The sequence below is a fragment of the Schistocerca nitens genome, chromosome 11, assembly GCF_023898315.1.
Source record: "Schistocerca nitens isolate TAMUIC-IGC-003100 chromosome 11, iqSchNite1.1, whole genome shotgun sequence".
Lineage (NCBI taxonomy): Eukaryota > Metazoa > Arthropoda > Insecta > Orthoptera > Acrididae > Schistocerca > Schistocerca nitens.
In genome coordinates this window covers 146,005,457-146,018,141 of record NC_064624.1, presented here as the reverse complement: position 1 = coordinate 146,018,141, position 12,685 = coordinate 146,005,457, and the positions used below count along the sequence as shown (strand labels likewise).

General features: G+C 43.1%; 1 protein-coding gene across 1 annotated transcript in view; it reads left to right on the top strand.

Moving 5' to 3' along the window:
* Window positions 1-383: 383 nt before the first annotated feature.
* Window positions 384-12,685, top strand: part of LOC126213111 (poly [ADP-ribose] polymerase tankyrase-1-like) — a 55,803-nt gene continuing 43,501 nt past the window's right edge. The window contains exon 1 of the mRNA XM_049940713.1: window positions 384-539. The gene's annotated coding sequence lies outside the window, so the exon portion shown is untranslated. The remainder of the gene's footprint in view (window positions 540-12,685) is intronic.

Genomic DNA, 12,685 nt, shown 5'->3' with positions numbered 1-12,685 from the left:
GTTGAAATGACATAACATGAATAATGAAATATGTGAAAGAGTACATTGTACAGAAAATGAAAAATTGGTATGTCTTCACCCAACTTCGTCTTTCCTTCATGTAGGTGTAAGGTATAGTTATTCAAACACACCGGTCGTTTCGGTGGGTCCCACCCCGTACCTCAGTGGCTGTCCGTCATTGGCTACCGCTAGCGTCTGCCGCTTCCAGGTGGGAACGCCAATTCCGCGAGCCGCCGCGTCAAAGCGGAAACCGCTTGCCGCTGCCGTTGCCGCACGCCGCGCTGCCGCGCTCTAGTGGGAACCGGCCTTAACGGTGTGAGCCGCAGCGAGTCGAGCAGCGGAGTGCGGTGGCGACAGCGACGTAGACGCCTCGCCCGCCCTGCCGCAGCCGTTCCCTCGCCTGCCTGGCAACCCCGCACCGTGACGTCATCGCCGGGTGGGGGCAGCCGCGCGCCCCGGCTGTCTGTGCGGCCCAGTTGTGTGCCAGGCGTGTAGCAGCGTGCGGTTCAGTCCAGCCTCGGCGAGAACACCAGAGACAGGTGAGGCGGGCAGCAGGGCTCTACTGGATTATGTGGAAGCGGCGGATGTTGTTCTGCACGCTTCTGTGTGGTTTGTCCCGTAACTCGCGGCAGGGCAACGTCAAGCAACTGCTGCTCCTGTCTAATACATTCTTACGTTAAAAAATTAGGATCGGTACGAACAGAGGGATGGCGAATAGTGTGTAGAAACAGAGTGTCTAGTGTTCAGTAATTTATTACTCGTTATTTATCGCCTTCTTTCAGTCGTTTAATCGCTGATAACTTGAGCGATAATAACGTGGAACGAACGGAAAATACCGCCACATTCGGCCGGGTACTGTTTCGATCTTCCAGTGTCGAATCCTGCAGAATTCTCGTACCACAGCTGTTGAAAACGAAAACCACGCGTTTCTAATTACGTCACTGCAAAGCAATAACCAATGGTCGTAGGACGCAAGTACGAGAAAACCATCAAAATCAGCACTTGGGACTGAGGGAATTTTACTGCGAGACGGCGTCTTCCGCCACCGATTCCAGATTCCAGCAGCCGTGGCTGCCTGTAATGCTGCACTGCCAGCCCGCAAGCCGAGAGCGATTGCAGGTCGCCTATGCGGCGGCTTGCAGGGCTGACAACTTGCTTTTCAGCATTTCGCTTAATTTGGCCGAATTCAAACATCTAAAATATTGTCGTAATATTCAGAGGTATAATCTGCCATTACGGTTTGCATACAGTGAGGAAAGTATCACAGTTGGAAAATTGGCGTGTCCGCACGTAAGGTAAGGTAACGCACAGGGCTGAAATACGCGGACGTTATTCAACAAGTACTTGAGAATGAGCACTTCGCGAGTTGGAACACACGTTAAGAATATTTTCAAACCGTTCCTAAACCTTTTCTCGCTTACGCGCTCAACGTCAGATATTACACACTTTAAGTCGCCTGCAAAGTAATCAGACATCGGAAGTTGTTTTGTGCATGGGCATTCCGAATCCTGTGATCCACTCGCGATTGACAACACTTGGCTTCATGCCGACGTGCTTCCGGCGATGAAACGCAGCACTCGCGTTCATTTCACTATTTTTACAATTCTCTGGAGTTGAGGTTGTGATGCATGAGCCATCTGTTGCTTTCCGCAACATCCTGGTTAAACTGAGGCGAAGATTTGGTTTGTAGTTGGCGAATTCTGGAGAATTCATCGTAATGTTTGTGCTTCGTGAAATAAACCTTTCGTCTTATTTTTTATTGTTCTGTTACGTCTAGTCTCGGTTGAGATTTGCCGATGAAACGGAAGCGATCACACGCCACAATTCTTTTTGCACTATACAACGCTTTGTTTGGCTGTTCTCGTGTTAATATTTGTCTGATAAGAGAGCCCGGTGTGTCGACAAAGCAACGCATCAGCGATCTTTGAGACGCGTCGTGTTCTGTGCAGCTTGTGTAGAAAAATTGTCGCAACCGTGCTTGCGCATTAGTCGTATCTTATGTGACCAAAGAATGAAAGTGATTATGACGCTGTCATTTACTAACTTCCTTACTTGAGATTGAAATGACACGATTAAAGAGCAGTGTAAATTTTTATGTGCAGCCTATAACGACGGCAGAATTTGGATTCAGTTTCTCATTTTCAGTGCTATAATTGCGAGCATCGAGGTAGATTTCTGTTCCTATTTCCGTCAGAGTGAATCACGCGAGAATTATAACATTTGTGGAGACATTTGCTGATTATATTTGATTGAAACCTGTAGTCAATACTTCGTTTAGCCACGTACTGTTTCAGAAGCCTCACATGTAATTGATGGTAAGTCACTGCTCTGGAGTGACGGGCAGCCCCTGACGTCGCATTTACCGACACTTTGGCTTGACAAAGAGTCCTGAAAATGTGTGTCAGTTAGACTGCACATCGTCATAAAACGCAAATTTGAATACCATAACTATAAATTGTTAATTTTAACTTCACATACCGGTAGATTATTTTTTGTAATGTAGGCTGTGGTGGAAAACTGATCTGTTGCATAGCCCGAGGCCTAGGCTAGTTGACAGGTTGACAGTATGGTTGTCAGCGAAGCCAAAGAAATGGAATGTTACAGCAACAATAATTCTTGCTGTGGCACGTATTTTACGCATGTTTGATTCTGAAGAGTTTTATGTCTGTTTTGACGTCGTCGTGGATGGAAATGTGGCTGGAATCGGCAGGTTCAGTATTTTTCGGTATTGGGCAGCGTTCGTCCCTAGTGCAGAGGTACGTTTGAAGACGTTCGCAGCCTGTGCACGAAGAGGCGTCGGTGCAGCCGGCCAGCGCCGCACGCGCCTGACACGTGAGCACGGCGCCCCGCGGGAGTCCCCACGTCCCGGACGAGTACAGACCGGGCTGCTCCGTCCACGGTTTTGTTTCGTTTGCTCCGTTTTACTGCGTCTTACTTTTAAGTTCGTCTCAAAAGAAACAACACGGATCTGAACATTACTGCGCATATTTGTGACGCGAGTTATCGGTAATTTCCAGTATGGCTTCTGAATGACGTAATGACAGGGTGTATACGACCCGGGACAACCGGGAGATTCGGGAAAAACCAGGGAATATTTTAGAATTCCGGGAATTTTTCATTGTTTTAGTTTTCAGTGAAATTTTTGTGTTTTCGGCTTCTAAGAAGCGATATTCTAACAAAGGATATAACTGTATCCCCCTTACTACAGAATAATACTGCAGCAATAAACGCTTCCCGCGCCCGGGTTCCCGGGTTCGATTCCCGGGGGGATCAGGGATTTTCTCTGCGTCGTGATGAGTGGCTGTTGTGTGATGTCCTTAGGTTAGTTAGGTTTAAATAGTTCTAAGTTCTAGGGGACTGATGACCATAGATCTTAAGTCCTATATTGCTCAGAGCCACTTGAACCACTTAATGCAGCAATAAAAGATTAACGAGAGAAATCACGAAAATAAAACTTCAGTTGCAAAGCAAATGCGCCACATACAACAAAAAAACACAGTGCTCATACAAGCGTTTGCAATCAAGAAAATGTGTCAAAGGCTTTAGGAAGACTATGCAATGCTTCAAACAACAGATTGCCTCCGATCAGTGTGACGTCACAACTGTTTCCATACCGAGCGAGGTGGCGCAGTGGTTAGACACTGGACTCACATTCGGGAGGACGACGGTTCAATCCCGATTTAGGTTTTCCGTGATTTCCCTAAATCATTCCAGGCAAATGCCGGGAGGGTTCCTCTGAAAGGGCACGGCCGACTTCCTCCCCCATCCTTCCCTAATCCGATGAGACCGATGACCACGCTGTCTGGTCTCCTTCCCCAAAAACAACGACAACAACTGTTTACATTACATCAGTTTGATCACTTGCGAGTGGGATTATGCGCATGCGCAGTTCAGTCGCGTATGAGTTGTACATTCACCCGCTTCTGGCTGCTGAAGTGTGGCTGTTAGCTGTACAAGCAGTAGCAGCAAGCAGCCAGATGCTACCCGTAAAAATCGACAGTTTCAGGTGGGGCGGGGGGGACGCCAAATTCATATTCTTGAGGAAAGAAACCTTGTTTCACAAAGCGTCTAGCATCCAGCGCATGTTGGTCTGTGGATTATTCATATGAGTTAGAAACGCATTGCTGTTGATTTCTTAATATTTTTGAACGTATTCCAAGTTGATTTCTGAATGAATCATAAGTTGATTTGGGAATGTATGCATAGAGTATGTGATGTCTCTGCCACAGGAATCTCGGTCGCATTTAGGAATAAACTTTCCTGCAGACAAAAGCGGACAGGGCTATACGAGCTGAGCGGAATAAAGCCAAACGGGTGAATGCCAATAGCTGTTTGCTACGTGGTTGACGGGGTTTGCGAATGATCAGCTTTGTTATAATTACTAGCTAAATCCGTAGATTTAGACTGCCAGAGTGCAAATAAACGACAAACAGGAATAACAGTTTAAAGAAAGATTATATACTATCTACTCGGTGTATCTAAGAAAATGAAATTTTGACAGAAAAGCATGGCCAGATCGTTACACTTACTACTGTACAGTCCGCAGCTACCAGCCGCTTAAGTTAAATTCTGGGAGTAGCGCGGAAAACACGTTGTACGGATACGTAATAACGCATAACCAGAGAATAAACGCGGCATAACTAAACTGGTGATTGTGGCAGGGTTGGTGAGTTAACCAGAGAATGAGTCTTACTTAACATTGCCAGGAAAAGTTACAGAATTAGTGATGACAAGGTTGTTCGTTGGAACGAGGAAGGAGAAGAAACGGGGACATCACACAAATTATGGAAGAATATGATGATTCCAAATTTACACAAAAATTTCATACTACTGCTTTTCGATCTCATGCTTGAGAAGCTGGAGCGTATGAATGAAACGTGAAACTATTTCCTAACATAAAGCTTTTTGCTATTAGTAGGCGTAATAGGCATCTGATATTTTTTTTTTTGTTGATACTTCGTGAATTACATTCTGTCGTGCTATAAAAATGACTATTTCTGCCAAAACAGTCTTGGTTGCATTTTAATTTTTTTATTTTTCAACTACGCGTTTCGCCTTACTTAGGCATCTTCAGGTTGATCTTATTTTGATACTTCTTAGAATGATCCTTTAGACAGTGTAGCCAAAGGCCATCGTCAATACATCAGGCCAACATCGTCTTCGTTAAACTCGGTAAAAACTTTTCTAGATGGACGCGAGTATGCGCACTACCTGAGCCCCATCTCATGCTGTTACTCGCCACAGCTTTCCCACGAGCTGCAAACGGCACCTTTTGAAGTGTAAGCTCCGACGCACGGTCTTCCACACACTTTGTTGCGCTATTTAGAGTTCGCGGTTTGTGCCTGCTGTTGACTTCTTTGTACAAAAATCTCGTTCAGTCCTCCCCCCCCCCCCCTCCTCGGTTGGATTGCAGCTGCCCACATTTGGTCAAATATCTCGCGTATTCCAACGCACGAAATCGCTTCCCTTACCTCGTCGGCATTTTGGCAAGGCGGTGAATTCATGATGTCAGGTGGTCGGCACAGTTTAAACTAGCTGCGTTTGTATTGATGATCCAATAATATTTGTGCACGTAATATTTTGGGAAATTCAGAATTCAGGAAACAAATGATTCCTGGTAGCCCTGTATTTCACCTTCTGTCTGTCGTCTTCCTTTTCTACGCCAGTATGGTCACTGAGCCACTGAACTTATAATTTCGATCAGCTTGCTGCTTTCATGTAATGCCAAAAATTATTTTAATTTTTAGTCAGATCTGTTGAGAAATTTGTATTTGCGAATTCTTTGAATGACCTAGAAAATATTTGTACACGTAATCTGCCTCAAAGAACACTCCCGACAATGTTTACAACCAGAGTACTCCTGTGCCCTTACTATTAATCACTGCTCCGTCCAGTATTAATTCACAGAGTATAGTAGCATTTTGCTATTTACTGACCACACAGTGCTGCCTATAATGCCAGTACATATACTGTGTACGTTACTGTCGGGAATCTATCCGTAAGCAATCAACGGTAACGTAGACAAATGGTGAGTATATGCCTATTGGTATCGGACCCATTATTACTCCTTTGTGGTACACACTTTAATTACGCACATAGACGGGACCAACGCAGTTTCGCGTGTGACTGACGTATACATAGACAAAAGACTCAGGTGTCGTTAATAGGTTGCGTTAAGAGTTTGAATTCTAGAATTGGATCTAGAAGTTCGTTATGTGCAGAGTAAAGTACGAAAAACCACTGCACCAATGGCTTCATTCTTCTTGCAAAATAATACTGAGAAATTTGTCATAGTGTTTCCTAACAGGTATGGTGAGCTATCAGTGTTGCTATTCATTAACTTGTAACTCACGTCTTTACTTATTGTGTCACTGAAGCGTGGTTGCTTTCCTTGTGTAAAATTCCGATTACAAACTAAGAAAGGCCACAGAAAGTCATGTAACGTTCTGTAAACCACAGCTGGACCTCTACTATATCTCTGAGTTGTACAGATAATATAATTAAATTTCGTTACCACTCACGAATTAGGCCTATTCCATCTCTCATTCATTCACGGTTAAAGTGTTGAGTACTTAGGCAAATCTAGTAATAGCAAATATTGATCTACTTACAGTTTATCAAAATACGGCCTCGACCTTCGCGCCTTCTTTATTTCGTCGGGTAAATTTTTCCAACTCCAAGCATACAAGTTAACTGCCAAGTCAGAGATACAGTTTTAGTCCCCTTATTTATCTGTTTCAAACAGCTATTTCTCTTTATCTTTTCCTAGTGAGAAAATTAGTTTCGAATATTTCTTTGTTCGTATCGCCTGTGCAAATTATTTCATGTTTTTACTTCACATAAAAAATATGCAAATGATCATTAGCACTTAGACAGATGTAAAACATGCAAACTGATTCTGTGGTGCCGGCCGTTGTGGCCGAGCAGTTCTAGGCGCTTCAGTCTGGAACCGCGCGACCGCTACGGTCGCAGGTTCGAATCCTGCCTTGGGCATGGATGTGTGTGATGTCCTTAGGTTAGGTTTAAGGAGTTCTAAGTTCTAGCGGACTTACGACCTCAGATGTTAAGTCCCATAGTGCTCAGAGGCATTTGAACCATTTTTTTTATTCTGTGGTCGGTTATTCTCTGTTGCCGCTAGAAGAGAATTAGTTTCATCTTCGTAATCTCTTTTGTGTTGGGGTCTTCCAAAACATATTTCTTTAAGACCCAAAATTAATTAGGAGAAACTCTAACTTGAAATGATAATGAGGGAGCCGATTTTTAATTTTTTTGCTAACAAAATCTTTATTTGATGTTTATTATCTTTACAACAGTTTATCGTCGGCTGTGAGCAGGTGGCGGCAAAGCTAAAACAACGATAGTGAATAAAAATAAACAATGGAAAGAAAAATCCAGGACAGAGGAGCCGACACGGCGGTCAAATGTTGTCCAACATGTGCAGACACCACCCAGGAGGTCTTGAAAACAGTGTAAGAACAGGTGTAGCAGTCTCCATTCTCACAGTGCGAAACGTAATACCCAGTCTTTACACGATGAATGGCGCAGTTTTTATAAGTGCATGCAAGACTTTACTAACGTGAGTTTTCTCTAACGAAATATTTCCGACACGACTAAAGAAAACTACTACGGCATCAAGACTTGACAGTTCTGTGTCCACAGTGCTGACCTTACTGTAGTTAGTTTCTTACTGTAGTTAGTTTGAAGGGGCAGAAATTAAACTCGGTGTTTGACCCCAAAGTAAGTGCAGCTTGCGATGATGACGTCGTCATAGAGCGCGTCATTTTGCGCCGTTCTATTGTAAGAATTCGCACCTATAAGTACGCGTTTCCGAGGGTTCTTTTTTTCCTTGCACTCATGTTCAATACAAAGCCACTAAATGTGGCACCAGTACTCCGGTAGTATAAAACCGAGTACGGGACTGGTCAGTCTGTACTGCATCAACCAATCACAGCCAGTTACTAAGAACTGTTAAAAAATACTAGCGCAAAAGTGACGGTTACTACAAAAACAGCTGCCACAAAATAACAATTTAGGCCCTCGTACTGGGCACAGCACAAGGGAACAGACGGAAGAATTTAAGTTCCTGGATGGATACCAGGGCAGCCAACAGTAAATTGAGCCGGTGAAATGTACTGAATGGCCATCTGATACGAATTGATTACGTTATGTACTTGCAACCTGTCAGCTTCTCTGTAAGACTGAAATCAAAATAACTGTGGAAAATACAAGCGGCCACCACTTCGAGTTAAAAGTACTTGTAGTACTGTAAGTGTAAATAGCCTTTAAGGATACGTTCGGAACGTAAGATTTCCATTGAGAACACGGGACTAGGGTCTGTTCTGTCGTTGCTAAAAAAGGCTGTGGAAGACTCAGAGGCAAGTGGAGGGCGAAACTGTTTATTCGGAATGCAGCGTTCTGTCACGGGAAGCGCTGCATGTGCTCGCATCTTGGAGAGAGAAAAAAGGCAGGCGGGAGCGCCAAGGTCACGGCTTGCAGCGTCCGTTGCCGGAGGCTGTTGGTGGGAAAGGGGGCGAGGGGCCACGTGACGTCAGAGCCGCTGCCCCTCCACTTCAGGGAACAGTGGCTCGCGATGCGGCGCTCAGTTACTTTCCTACATCATGGCATGTGTGTGTGTGCATAATCTCTCAGGTGGTAAAAAATATTATGCCATATGTCAGTCTCGCTTACCTATTTGACAGTTACCTTCTAATTACTTTTCATAGTTGTTATGCTCGGAATTTACGTGATGTGTGCAATTTAATTCCTAGACCTTGATTCTGAGAATGTAGGCACTGTCTGGCTTACGGCCTCAGGCCGTAAAATGCTGCGTAATATGTGGCTGACCTGTCTAAATCCTTCCTAAACCACAAGACAGCGTCTTGTTGCATTTTCCAGTATCGTCCCAAATGCGCTCGTCGCTGCAGACACGGAACATCGCATACCCAGTGACGAACTCGCCTGTACGACACGTATCACGTCCTGCTCTCTGAAGTGTGGGAGCCACGTATACAGAAAAATGTTGCGACTGTTACCTTGAATTCAGTATAAACAGCGGCAAGTACGGACTGCTATTGTAACTGAATAGCCTCCCAAAACAAGGTTGTAACCGACAGAAGTAATTTTTTTTTCCAGGAAGAAGGAAAACATTATATTGCACAAATGTTTGTACTTCTAAATCCAAAATTTTAATGAAACAATTCTACTGACTTCGTCATTTGACTGACAGGCACTTGTGAACGCCACACGTAAACTAACAAAATAAATAATGGATAAACTATCATCTTGACAGAGAACAAGGTTTCAACCTCACACATAAGTGTACAAGATTGTAACCAACAACAGTATACAAAGGATTGTATTTAACCACGGTATTCAACAAAATCTTCATATGAAACATTGTCAATACTAAATTGTTGTTGCTGTTGTGGTCTTCAGTCCAGAGACTGGTTTGATGCAGCTCTCCATGCTACTCTATCCTGTGCAAGCTTCTTCATCTCCCAGTACTTACCGCAACCTAAATCCTTCTGAATTAGTTTGGTGTTTTCATCTCCTGGTCTCTCTCTACGATTTGTACCCTCCATCTTGCCCTCCAGTGCTAAATTGACGATCCCTTGATGCCTCAGAACGTGTCCTACCAACCGATCCCTTCTAGTCAAGTTGTGCCACAAACTCCTCCCCAATTCTATTCAATACCTCCTCGTTAATTATGTGATCTGTCCATGTAATCTTCAGCATTCTTCTGTAGCAACACATTTCGAAATATCTTCTATTCTCTTCTTGTCTAAACTATTTATCGTCCATGTTTCACTTCCATACGTGGCCACACTCCATATAAATACTTTCAGAAACGACTTCCTGACACTTAAATCTATACGCGATGTTAACAAATTTCTCTTCTCCAGAAACGCTTTCCTTGCCAATGCCAGTCTACATTTTATATCCTCTCTACTTCGACCATCATCAGTTATTTTGCTTCCCAAATAGCAACACTCATTTACTACTTAAAGTGTCTCGCTTCCTTAACTAGTTCCAACATCACACGACTTCATTCGAATACATTCCACTATCCTAGTTTGGCTTTTGTTGTTGTGCATCTTGTATCCTCCTTTCAAGACAATGTCCATTCCGTTCAACTGCTCTCCCAAGTCCTTTGCTGTCTCTTACAGAATTACAATGTCATCGGCGAACCTCAGAGTTCTTATTTCTTCTCAATGTGTTTTAATACATACTCCGATTTTTCTTTTCTTTCCTTTATTGCTTGCTCAATATACAGATTGAATAACATCAGGGATAGGCTACGACCCTGTCCCATTCCCTTCCCAACCGCTGCTTCCCTTTCATGCTCCTCGACTCATGTAACTGGCATATTGTTTCTGTAATATTTGTAAATAGCCATTCGCAACCTGTATTTTATCCGTGCCACCTTCAGGATTTGAAAGAGTGTATTCCAGTCAACATTGTCAAAAGCTTTCTCTAAGTCTACAAATGCTAGAAACGTAGGTTTACCTTTCCTTAATCTATCTTCTAAGATAAATCGTAGGGTCAGTATTGCCTCACGTGTTCCCGTATTTCTACGGAATGCAAACCGACCTTCCCCGAGGTTTGCATCTACCAGTTTTTCCATTCGCCTGTAAAGAATTCGCGTTGGTATTTTGCAGTCGTGACTTATTAAACTGATAGTTCCGTAATTTTCAAATCTGTCAACCCCTGCTTTCTTTGGGGTTTGAATTATTATATTGTTCTTGAAGTTTGCTGGTATTTCGCCTGTCTCATACATCTTGCTCACCAGATGGTAGAGTTTTGTCAGGCTCTCCCAAGGCTGCCAGTACTTCTAATGGAATGTTGTCTACTCCCGGGGCCTTGTTTCGACTAAGGTATTTCAGTGCTCTGTCAAACTCTTCACGCAGTATCATACCTCCCATCTCATCTTCATCTGCATCCTCTTCCATTTGCATAAAATTGTTCTCAAGTACATTACCCTTTTATAGATCCTCTCCCTCAACGTTTCTGCTTTCCCTTATTTGATATAACGGGGTTTTCGTCTCAGCTCTTGGTATTCATACAAGTGGTTCTCTTTTGTGCAAAGTTCTCTTTAATTTCCCTGTAGGCAGGATCTATCTTACCCCTAGTGAGATAAGCCTCTACATCCTTACAATTGTCCTCTAGGCGTCCAGGCTTAGCCATTTTGCACTTCCTGTCGATCTCATTTTTTAGACGTCTGTATTCCCTTTTGCCTGCTTCATTTACTGCATTTTTTTAATATTCATCAGTTAAATTCAAAATTTCTTCTGTTACCCAAAGGGGGTGTATACGAACCGGGAGATCCGGGAAAAACACGGGAATTTTTTAGAATTCCGGGAATTTTTCATTGTTGTAGTTTTCAGTTAAAGTTTTGTAATTTTGATCGGTAAGAACCGATACTCTACCTAAGGATATTACTGTTTCCTCGTACTGCAGAATAATACTTCAAAAATAAAACATAAACAAGAGAAAAAAAAACGAAAATAATTTAAATTGCAAAGGAAATGCGCCATATACAACAACGACACCCAGTGATCATGCAAGCGTCTGCCAACAGCAGGCTTTAGGAAGACTATGCAATGCTTCATAACAACAAATTGCCTCCGATGAGTGTGAAGTCACAACTGTTTACATTATTTTCTTTTTAGCAGTTACGAGCGGGCTCATGCACATGCGCAGTTGAGTCGTGTTTGAGCAGTAGATTTTCCCGCTTCTGGCTACAGGAATGTGGCTGTTGGCTGTGCAAGCAGTCGCAGCAAGTAACTAGATGCTACCGGGAAAAGGGGGCGCCAAATTCATATTCTCGTGGGGAAAAAAACTTGTTTCACAATATGCCTAGCATCCAGCTCACGTTGGTCTATCGATTATTCATAAGATTTTGAAATGCATCCGTGTTGATTTTTGAGCATTTTTGAACACATTTTAAGTTGGTTTCTGAATGAATCATAAGTTGATTTTTGAATGCATGCATAGTGTACGTGATGTCTCTGTCAGGAGAATATTCGTCGCATTTAGAAATAAACTTCCGCAGACCAAAGGGAACGTGACTATACAAGCTGAGCGGAGTAAAGCCGAACGGATGAACGCCAATCGCTGTCTGATTATGTGGTTGACTGGGTTTGTAAATGTTCAGCGTTATTAGCGAAATCCATAAATTCAGACTACCAGAGTGGAAATAAACGACTAACAGGAATAACAGGTAAGAAAGATTACGTATTATCTTCTCAGTGTATACAAGAAAATGAAATTTTGACAGTAAATTTTTGGCCAGATCGCTACACTTGTAAGGACCAATTGTATGGTCCCTGGCTAGCAGCCGCTTAAGTGCTATTCTGATAGTAACGCGGAAAACGTGTTGTACCTAATAACGCCTAACCGGAAAATAATCGCGGGATAACTAAACCCGTGATTCTGGCAGGGTTTGTGAAGTTAATCGCCGAACAAATTTTCACAATGGCAGGAATAGCTACAGAATTCTTGATGACAAGATTGTTTGTTAGAGCGGGGAAGGAGAAGAAACGGGGACATCACACAAATTATGGAAGAATAAGAAGATTCCAAATTTATATAAAAATTTCATAATACTGCTTTCGATCTCGTGCTTGAGAAACTGGTGCGTATGAATGAAATGTGAAACTATTTCCTAACATAAAGCTTTTTGCTT